This window comes from Callithrix jacchus, chromosome 1 (genome assembly GCF_049354715.1).
Source record: "Callithrix jacchus isolate 240 chromosome 1, calJac240_pri, whole genome shotgun sequence".
Lineage (NCBI taxonomy): Eukaryota > Metazoa > Chordata > Mammalia > Primates > Cebidae > Callithrix > Callithrix jacchus.
Window position 1 is genome coordinate 99,438,374 of NC_133502.1, and position 10,821 is coordinate 99,449,194.

The 10,821-nt window shown below is 43.7% G+C and overlaps 1 protein-coding gene across 1 annotated transcript in view; it reads left to right on the plus strand.

Annotated features, from left to right (window-relative positions):
• Nucleotides 1–10,821, plus strand: part of FRMD3 (FERM domain containing 3) — a 398,735-nt gene that overhangs the window by 42,761 nt on the left and 345,153 nt on the right. The window lies entirely within an intron of this gene.

The following is a 10,821-nucleotide window of genomic DNA, read 5'->3' on the forward strand; positions in this document are numbered from 1 at the left end:
CAGATGGCCAGGTCAAAAAGTCTGGTAGCTAAATTTAGACAGCTGGAAGTGGAAACAGTGGCAATTGAATGGTTACTTTCCTTCCTCAATTTGAGGCCAACAGCAGGATGGAGGAAGGAAGCTGCAGCTTCTGAGAACAGGCTCAGCACTAGGCAGCAAGTCCACCTTTCTGTGGGCAGCATGCTCTCACCCTCAGCTCCTGGGCCAGGTAGACACCTGTGGATGGGCTAGGACACTTTATATTGGGTTGGGGGAGAGTCTGCTTATCAAAAATGAGATCCATCTGCAAGAGGAGAGTTCTCTTCCAATGTTATTGAACTTTCCCAGTCCATCTAAGGTAAATGTCCTTTGTTAAGTAGATGGTATGTGTTTTTAAAAAATGGCATTAAATATCTATGTGTTTTCTTCAGCAGAGAATGGTACCTGAGCAGAGATATCTTCTTATTCTACCTTCAGAGAGTCTCTGAAACATTCAGGCTAGACTTTAATATCATTTGTGCCCATATTCTCTTCTTTTTTTTTACAGCCTTCTATCTTTGTAAAGAAAAGTTTATCTAGACTTCTCCAGGAAATTGTAGGGCTAATTCTATTCCTTATTCATATTGGGTATTGACATCATTTTCCAATATTGTATCCAATTATTACCTATATCTACATATATGTATTTTTTTCTAACAAGTTTCAGTTGTTCACATTTATGGGGTACAATGTGATATTTTGATATATGGATTGATGTGGCATGATCTACTTAAGCTGATTAACTTATCCATCAACTGGCTTACCAACATTTTTTATGCTGAGACATCTGAAATTTACTCTTATGTTGAAATATATAACACATTATTTTGACTATAGTAATCCTAATTGCAATAAACCTAGTCCTCCCGTCTATCTGAAACTTTACACCTTTTGGTCAACAATTCTCCATTTCCTCCTTCTCCACCCCACAGCATCTGTTGACCATTGTTCTACTCTCTAATACTTTTAGTTCACCTTCTTTTAGATTCAACATATGATTAAGATCAGGCAGTATTTGTCTTTTTGTGCCTGGCATATTTTTTTCAGCATAATAACTTCCAGATTCATCCATGTTGTTGCAAATGACAAGATTTCTCTCTTTTTAAAGGCCAAGTAGTACTTGAAATGTGTTTTTAAAAAGCTCCAATTTTAATATAGATGTTATTTTGATTTCTTCAATTAATTTAATATATAATTTGTTATATTTCTACATACTCCTTAATATGGTTTTGCTGTGTCTCCATCCAAATCTTAACTTGAATTGTATCCCCCAGAATTCCCATGTGTTTTGGGAGGGACCCAAGGGGTGGTAATTGAATCATAGAGGCTGGTCTTTCTCATTATTCTTATGATAGTGAATATGTCTCATGAGATCTGATGGGTTTACCAGGGGTTTCTGATTTTGCTTCATCCCCATTTTCTCTTGCTGCCTCCATGTAAGAAGTGCCTTTTGCCTCCCGCTAGGATTCTGAGGCCTCCCCAGCCATGTAGAACTGTAAGTCCAATGAAAACTCTTCTTCCCAGTCTCAGGTATGTCTTTAATCAGCAGTGTGGATATGAACTAATACAGTGAATTGACACCAGTAGAGTGGGCCGTTACTGAAACCTGAAATGTGGAAATGACTTTGGAACTGGGTAACAGGCAGAGGTTGAAACAGTTTGGAGGGCTCAGAAGAAGAAGGAAAATGTGGGAAAGTTTGGAATCTCCTAGAGATTTGTTGAATAGCTTTGACAAAAATGCTGATAGTGATATGAACAATAAGGTCCAGGCTGAGGTGATCTCGGATGGAGATGAGGAACTTGTTGGGAACTGGAGCAAAGGTCCTCTTGTTATGTTTTAGCAAAAAGCCTTTTTTAGAGAGTTGTGGGACTTCAAACTTGAGAGATAATTTGGAAGACATTTCTAAGCAACAAAGCATTCAAAATGTGACTTGGATGCTGTTATAAGCATTCCATTTCAAAAGGGAAACAGAGCATAAAAGTTTGAAAAATTTGCAGCCTGATGATGCAGAAGAATAGAAAAACCCATTTTTTGAGGAGAAATTCAAGCCAGCTGCAGAAATTTGCATGCGTAGCAAGGAGCCTAATGTTAATCCCCAAGACCATGGGGAAAATATCTTTGGGCAGTGTCAGAGAACTTCACAGCACCCTCTCCTGTCACAGGCCCAGAGGCCCAGGAGGAAAAAGTGGTTTTGTGGGCTGGGCCCAGAGTTCCCATGCTGTGTGCAGCTGAGGGACTTGGTGCCCTGTGTCCCAGCCATTCTGGCTGTGGCTGAAAGGGGCCAACATATAGCTCTGCCTGTGACTTGAGAGGCTGGGAGCCCTGAGCCTTGGCATCTTCCACGTGGTGTTGAGCCTGTGGGTACACAAACATCAAGAATTGAGATTTCAGAACCTCCGCCTTGATTTCAGAAGATGTATAGAAATGTCTGGATGCCCAGGCAAAAGTTTGCTGCAGGGGCAGGGCCCTCATGGAGAACCTCTGCTAGGGCAGTGTAGAAGGGAAATGTGGGATTGGAGCTCCCACACAGAGTCCCTACTGGGGCACTGCCTAGTGGAGCTGTGAGAAGACAGCCACTGTCCTCCAGACCCCAGAATGGTAGATCCACTGACAGCTTACACTGCGTGCTTGGAAAAGCCACAGATATTCAATGACAGCCCATGAAAGCAGCCCAGTGGAAGGCTGTACCCTGCAAAGCCACAGGGGTGGAGCTGTGTAAGACCATGGAACCTACTTCTTGCATCAGTGTGACCAGTATGTGAGACCTGGAGTCAAAGGAGATCATCATGGAGCTTTAAAATTTGACTGCCCCACTGGATTTCAGACTTGCATGGGCCCTGTAGCCCCTTGTTTTGGCCAATTTCTCTCATTTTGAGTGGCTGTATTTACCCAATAGTGTACCACAATTGTATCTGAAATCGGAAGTAACTAGCTTGTTTTTGATTTTACAGGCTCATAGGTGGAAGGGCTTTGTCTTGTCTCAGATGAGACTTTGGACTATGGACTTTTGGGTTAATGCTGAAATGAGTTAAGACTTTGGAAGACTCTTGGGAAGGCATGACTGGTTTTGAAATGTGAGGACATGGGATTTGGACAGGCTGGGGCAGAATGATATGGTTTGGCTGTGTCCCTACCAAAATCTCAAGTGTTCCCAAGTGTTGTGGGAGGGACCCGGGGTGGGGTAATTGAATCATAGGGGTTGGTCTTTCCCATGCTGTTCTCATGACAGAGAGTAGGTCTCACGAGATCTGATTTTTCTTTTTTTTTTTTTGATATGGAGTCTTGCTCTGCCGCCAGGCTAGAGTACAGTGGCATGATCTCAGCTCACTGCAAAGTCCGCCTCCTGGGTTCAAATGATTATCCTGCCTCAGCTTCCAGAATAGCTGGGACTATAGGCATGTGCCACCATGCTCAGCTAATTTTTGCATTTTTTAGTAGAGATGGGGTTTCACCATGTTGGCCAGGATGGTCTCAATCTCTTGACCTCATGATCCGCCCGCCTGGGCCTCCCAAAGTCCTGGGATTACAGGCCTGAGCCACTGTGCCTGGCCGATTTGATGGTTTTATCAGGGGTTTCTACTTTTGTTTCTTCCTTATTTTCTCTTGCTGCCACCATGTAAGAAGCGCCTTTCACCTCCCACCATGATTCTGAGGCCTCCCCAGCCATGTGGAACTGTAAGTCTAATTAAACTTCTTTTTCTTCTCAGTCTAGGGTATGTCTTTATCTGCAGCATGAGAACAGGTTAATGCACTCCAAATAATAACGTCAGTAACTGTGCAAGATTTTCCAAGATTAACATATGGCCATTTCATTTTTTTTGGCCTTTTTATTGTAAATAATACTTTAACACCCAACTTAATAGACTCTCCTCCTCTCCAATATGGGATATGCAGAACCAGCTCTAAGTGTTAACAGAATAACTGGAGACTTATTTGATGCTAAAGGAGACCATTTCCTAACTCTTTCCCAAAATTTCTCCTTTGGCCTGCTGTATTGCCTAAAATTCCCATAATTGAAAAATTCTGGTTAAGACTTACACTTCAACTGAGTCCATGTTATTTTTATTTGGAAGGACAACAAATAAGTGATTATCACCCATTAATTCTCTGTTACTAATTAGAGTATTTGATTGACTTCTCAGTCACCAGGTAGACATTGAAGAAATGGGACTGGAACAGTCAGGTTTTGACAGGGCACTAGGGGCAGTATCTTTGCAGATGCAAATGTGTCTCAGGCCAGGGAACCCTGGGTGACTGGGGCCACTGAGGTTTCCAAGATTCATGGCTAACAGTGAGACTCTGAGAAGAAGAGGAGTCTTGTTTTGAGGGTAGGTGTCCCACCCTTGAAACTGGCTTCTTTACATTTCAGCTCTGGATAAACAACTTCCTCTAGCTCCCGTCATTCTGCACAATCTTATTCTGAAACTATAGTATGTGTTTTTAGCAAACCAAAGTGGCATCCACATCAATGGAAACTGTCTGACCTAGGCCGGGTGTGGTGGCTCATGCCTGTAATCCCAGGACTTAGGGAACCTGAGGCAGGTGGATCACCTGAGGTCGGGAGTTTGAGACCAGCCTGACCAAAATGAAGAAACCCCATCTCTACCAAAAATACAAAATTAGCCAGGCGTAGTGGCACATGCCTGTAATCCAAGCTACTCAGGAGATTGAGGCAGGAGAATCGCTTGAACCCGGGAGACAGAGGTTGTGGTGAGCCGTGATCGCACCAGTGCCAGTCAGGGCAACAAGAGCGAAACTCTGTCTCAAAGACATGAACAAACAAAAACCAAGAAATTCTCTGACTTTAAGTCTTATCTGCTTTATATGATTTGGTTTAGCAGGGTCCAGAGAACACTTTAAGGACAGGAGTGGTTCCCTATGTGATTGGCTTAGTGGACTCTGCCTCTTACTTCCAAATCAAAAATAGCATCAGCGGTCTCCGGAATACTGCAGTGAATATTGAAGTAAGGGAGGCAACTGGAGTAATTGTGTACCTGGTAAAATCTCATTATTATTATTATTCCCAGGAAATGGGCTCTCTGAATTAATGAGTCCCCACAGTGTTTTCATGGGAAAAATTAAATTGAATATCACTGGCATTGACAGCCTGACTGCCAGTTAGCACCCACCAGGCAGCCAAAAAGCATTCAATCGAATGTTTCTGACAACTGCCAACTGCCTTTCTAGGTGATTATTTTTGAACTTTCTTGCTCAATGGCCCCAGCTTGGTCAGCCTATTCCACCTTATGGCCTCCTGAGGTTAAAAAGCAAATGGTGGGCTCTGCATGTTTCCTGGGATGCACCTCATACAGGTCCCTCCCCTCTTGCCTTGGCAAGATAAGCAGAAATTCTTTAAGAAACACTTATATTTTGTGCCAGCCATCAGAGATAACTTGTGACTGAAGGGCTAGCTCTTGAGCATGGACAATGGACATGTGGGCATACATGTCCCTCTACAAACCAATATCTGGCAGTTCAACATGAACCACATCACAAGAAGGTTTGATCATTGAGGCAGACTAGAGATAGTCTTTCCCCGAGGTGTCAGAGTAATGGACTCAGTTTTTTGCTTTGCTTTATTTTGGAAAACATGCACATATTGTTCTCAGTTGGGCTTTCCATATTCAGGTGTCAGGTTGAGACAGTGTGGTTGTAATCAGAATTTAATATTCATGTAAGTATGCAAACAACAAGGAGAGAGTGAGGCTGCTGGCCTTGACATTTGTGACTTCCTTAGGAAAGTGCAGAGCTTGCCATATGTTAGGGACTTAGAAAATTCTTCTCCTTTTTCCCCTTTCTTCCTACTTAGGTGGAGTACAACTGGGGAGGGCGGAATACTTAGGTAATAAGTGGAGATAGTTGGAGGTTTGTACAGCAGTGGGGATTCTTCTTTTTTTTTTTTTTTTTTAAATGGGATGAATTGTCAATATTCTCAGAAAGTCAGTCAATAAACTTTTCTCAGTGGTCTCCACTTTGATATGGCCACTATACTTACCAGATGCTTGAGGATTGGCCTAGACAGAGGCCAGCCACTGGGACTACTGGAGGGACAAGATGGGATTGAAATCTGAACACTCCTTTCCTACAGCAACAAACTTTAAATGTCATGGCAACAAACTTTATGCTGATAAAGATGAAGGAAGGGTCCATGGAGATGAGGCGGGTACACTGAGTTGGCACTGCAAGGGAAGAATACTGCCAGGAGACAAAGTTTAAGGAAACATATCTGAATTTATACAAGAAAATGATTGGACGTTGTCACCGTCTAAAGATATGTTTTTATTCCTGTAAAGTAATGCAGGTGAGAGTGCTCTGAACATCCCCAGGCATCTTGTGGTAGGATAATGTTTTGAGGTATTGACTAGTCTTCCCCAGCCCCATCTTTATTTTTTTCCTCTTTAGTAGAAAGCAGCAGAAAGACGCCTTCTTCCTGGCTTTAGATTTCAAAAGCATGCCCTACATGAGTTGGAGAGGATTCAAGGAATAGTTAAAATGTGGACCGGGCGCGGTGGCTCACGCCTGTAATCCCAGCCCTTTGGGAAGCCGAGGAGGGTGGATCACGAGGTCAAGAGATCGAGATCATCCTGGTCAACATGGTGAAACCCCGTCTCTGCTAAAAATACAAAAAATTAGCTGGGCATGGTGGCGCGTGCCTGTAATCCCAGCTACTCAGGAGGCTGAGGCAGGAGAATTGCCTGAACCCAGGAGGCGAAGGTTGCGGTGAGCCGAGATGGCGCCATTGCACTCCAGCCTGGGTAACAAGAGCGAAAACTCCGTTAAAAAAAAAAAAAGAATAGGCCGGGCGTGGTGGCTCACGCCTGTAATCCCAGCACTTTGGGAGGCCGAGGCGGGTGGATCACGAGGTCAACAGATCGAGACCATCCTGGTCAACATGGTGAAACCCCGTCTCTACTAAAGATACAAAAAATTAGCTGGGCATGGTGGCGCGTGCCTGTAATCCCAGCTACTCAGGAGGCTGAGGCAGGAGAATTGCCTGAACCCAGGAGGCGGAGGTTGCAGTGAGCCGAGATCACGCCATTGCACTCCAGCCTGGGTAACAAGAGCGAAACTCCGTCTCAAAAAAAAAAAAAAAAAAAAAAAGAATAAATAAAAAATAAAATAAAATGTAAAATGTTTGAGAGGGCGAGGAGGGATTCCTGTCCTTAGATTAGCTGGAGGAGGGAGTGGGAGGTGTTAAGAGAACAGACGGTAACAGAAAGGAGGGAAGGATCTTGCCTGTGAAGGCCAACTGGAGAGCACTGTGGGCTTGGTCTGAGCACCCACAAGCCAGCCGGGAGACCAAACAGCATCCACACGCTAGCCCAGGGGCTAGGCTAACCCAGCTTTTTATTGGGGTCTAGTCAAGCTCCACTTCCATTGTCACCAACCCTTTACTCAGAGGTTGCCCAGCAGGACGGTCGCACTGAGAGAGCAGTCCCCCACTCTGCACTCACCCAGGACACTTGCATGCCTGAAGGAAGTGGTGTGGAGTCTCAGACACACAGCAGGTGAGGGTGGAGCAAAGGGAAATTCACCAGACCTATCCTGGGAAGTGTAGGGGTAGAGGGCTGAAAGAAAACAACTTGGGAAGCCCCTGAACTGGGAAGGTGGTTAATTCTCCTTCTGCATTAAAAGGCTCTATCCTAGATGCCAGAGGACCTGATTTTTTGTTGTTGTTGTTGTTGTTTTTGAGACGGAGTTTTGCTCTTATTACCCAGGCTGGAGTGCAATGGCGCGATCTTGGATCACCGCAATCTCCGCCTCCTGGGTTCAGGCAATTCTCCTGCCTCAGCCTCCCGAGTAGCTGGGATTACAGGCACGCGCCACCATGCCCAGCTAATTTTTTGTATTTTTTAGTAGAGACAGGGTTTCACCATGTTGACCAGGATGGTCTCAATCTCTTGACCTCGTGATCCACCCGCCTCGGCCTCCCAAAGTGCTGGGATTACAGGCGTGAACCACCGCGCCTGGCCAGGACCTGGCTTTTAATTGCGGCTCTAAGTCACTGTAATTTTGGGCATGATACTGCATATCTTTGGGTCTCAGTTTCCACATTGCATTTATTCATTCAGCCTCTCATTCATTTTTTTTTTCATTTAACAACTGTTTACTACTTTTCAGCTCTTCTGTCATTTAATAACATTTACCAACCACCATTTTCTGGTGAAACTCTGTGCTGGGGGCATTGGCCATACAATCAGACATGGTTTCTGTCCTCAAGGAACTTAGAATCCAGAGCTCCAAAATGAAGGGATGTAAGCCTTTGGCTTTTAAGTTTCCGCCAATTCTGACATTTCATAATTCTATTAGTATCGCAAGTTTAACACCGTTATCTTGTCATAAAAAAGGGTAAAACCCCTCTTTCACAGAGACTGTTGCTTGATGATAGCAAATTCTTGCCCTGAGAGATTAGCTTCAATATCTGGAAGTGGCTAAAGGCAATTTGGAGCCACATGTGGTGGACGGGACAGCTAAGGTGTAGAGCAGAAGCAAGTCCCAGGTGGCCTGGCTGTGGAGACATACGTTCCTGCATTTATTTCTGTTTGAAGTCACCTTGGGCGTAGTTTTTGAACGGCCTTCGGTAGTTTGCTCAGGAGTTCCATTTTTGTTAAGCTTTCAAATCATCTTCCAGGGGTAAGCTTGCTGACTGCGTGTCCAAGGGAGAGTCCTCCCAGCTGCTACAGCCACCTTGGTGAGTTGGGCTTTGCAGTCAGCTTCTCACATCTCCATCTTTGCACAGTTAGTGCAATTTCACTTTCCCTCTCCCCTACCTCTTCAAAGATTGGCGACAAATTTCAAGTAGTCAAGGATATCACACATAAGAAAAACTACTTGTTATAAACAATCTAATTCCAATTCGTGAGTGATCTTCTGTCTTCTGGGTGAAGGAACCTATCTAAGTTGTCATTCTTCCATTTTTACTCCCTAAGTATCCAGCTAGCTTGTTCTGTGAGTGTTCACTTTCCTATCTCATACTCTCCCAAGACCAAGAGCAATTTGATTCCATTCATTCATTACTCTATTCTCCAAATACAGAGTAGAATAAACTATATATTCTGTACCAGGCAACGTGCTGGGCTGGATGATGCATAAGCTATGATCCCTGCCTCAGGGAGCTTCTGGCACTGGAGGAGGCATGGACACATACACAGCGAACTGTGGTGTAGCATAGTGAGTGCAGATAGAGAAGTATCTAAGAGATGCATGGTGGCACAGAGGCACAGAGGGCAGGCTGGGCTCTTGCAGCAGACTGTGTTCTTGTTTGCATAAATATACATGCTCTTCTCTATTTCCCTACCCTATTCATGTCAGGCTTTTCCATGAGACTTGCTTTGGCTCATTAAGTGATATGAATCATTTTGAGTCAGCAGCTTTAAAAGCCAGCATATGGATTGCCATATTCTTTCCTTTTGCCCTTTGCCATGATGACTAGCAAGTATTCCAGGTTATTCTGTTGGCCTGGTTCCTGAATGGAAGCTGACATGTGATCGTCATGTAGAATACTCGAGAAATAAATGGTTGTTAAGGATCTGGAGATTTCAGGGCTATTTAGGATTTATGGAAATTTCAGGGCTATTTGTTACCGTAGCATACCTAATGACTTCTGACCAATACACTTTCATTTGTCTTTATACCCCAGTGTCTGGTGCATAGCAGCCACCCTCTAAATGTTTGTTGAATGAAGAGCTGAAGGGATTACATTAGCTTAAATGAGAAAGAGAGAATGAGGAAGGGAGGCTCAGTGGTGTCTAGAAGGCCTTATGTAAAAAAAATTCAGTAAGAGCTTGGCCATCACACGTTAGAAGCTTTTAAAGCTAAATTTGACAGGAAGCTTTAAAGTGCTTCCGTCACAGTGCTTCCATCTTTCCTTATGTTTTCTGTTTGCTTGTTATGTCACCAGAACCTTACTCCACTGATTAGCCAGAAAAGAAGTGACATTAAAAAGATATTGGGTAGTTCACAAAATCACTGGGCAGGGGAGTCATTGCTAGAAAAGCACACTTTGGGTTAAATTTTCAAGAATAATACCATGAAACTTTTAAGAGAAGGCAGTGTTTCCTAACTTCATTCTTAAGGATAAAAATAAATGGGTGTAAGAGACATTCAATATATAGTGGCTCAAAGAATATAGAGACTTATTTTTCTTTCATCTCAGTTCTAAGGTGAGCAGTCTAGGTCTGTGGTCATCCAGGGAACAAGAATCTTCAGAGCCATTGTTCTTATCATCCCTAAGGGCATTGTCATCCTATAGGTTATCAAAGCTGGTTGGCTTCCATATCTTGGTCCTAGCCAATGGGAAGAGAGAAGAGGCACATTAATGGTCTAGCCGAAATCTGAAAGTGACATGTAACATTTCTGCTTATATTTCATTGGTAAGAAGTTAGTCACATGTCAACACCTAACTGTGAGGGACATGTAGTCTGGTGAGGCAGCGATGTATCCAACAACAGTTCTGTTAGAATGTGTGTAAGTCAGTTCTCAATGCACTAATGCTGTGTAATAAATGACTTACAAACCTGGATCTTTTAAACAACACACATTTATTTTCACTCTCACAAATTTGCATATTGGCTACTGTTCAGCTGACCTAATCTAGGCTGAACTGGAAGGCTCTGATTAAGGCTACAGGTTGGTTGGGCATGGTGCCAGGCTGTTGGTTTGATTCCATGTATATTTGTTCTGGGGCCCAGATTGAAAGGGCTGTGTCTCTTTGGGACATGTTCTTCTCATAATAGAAGTGCACAAGGATAAGCAGAGATGCCTTGATGCCTCTGGAGACTCAGCCCAGAAATGGCACATGT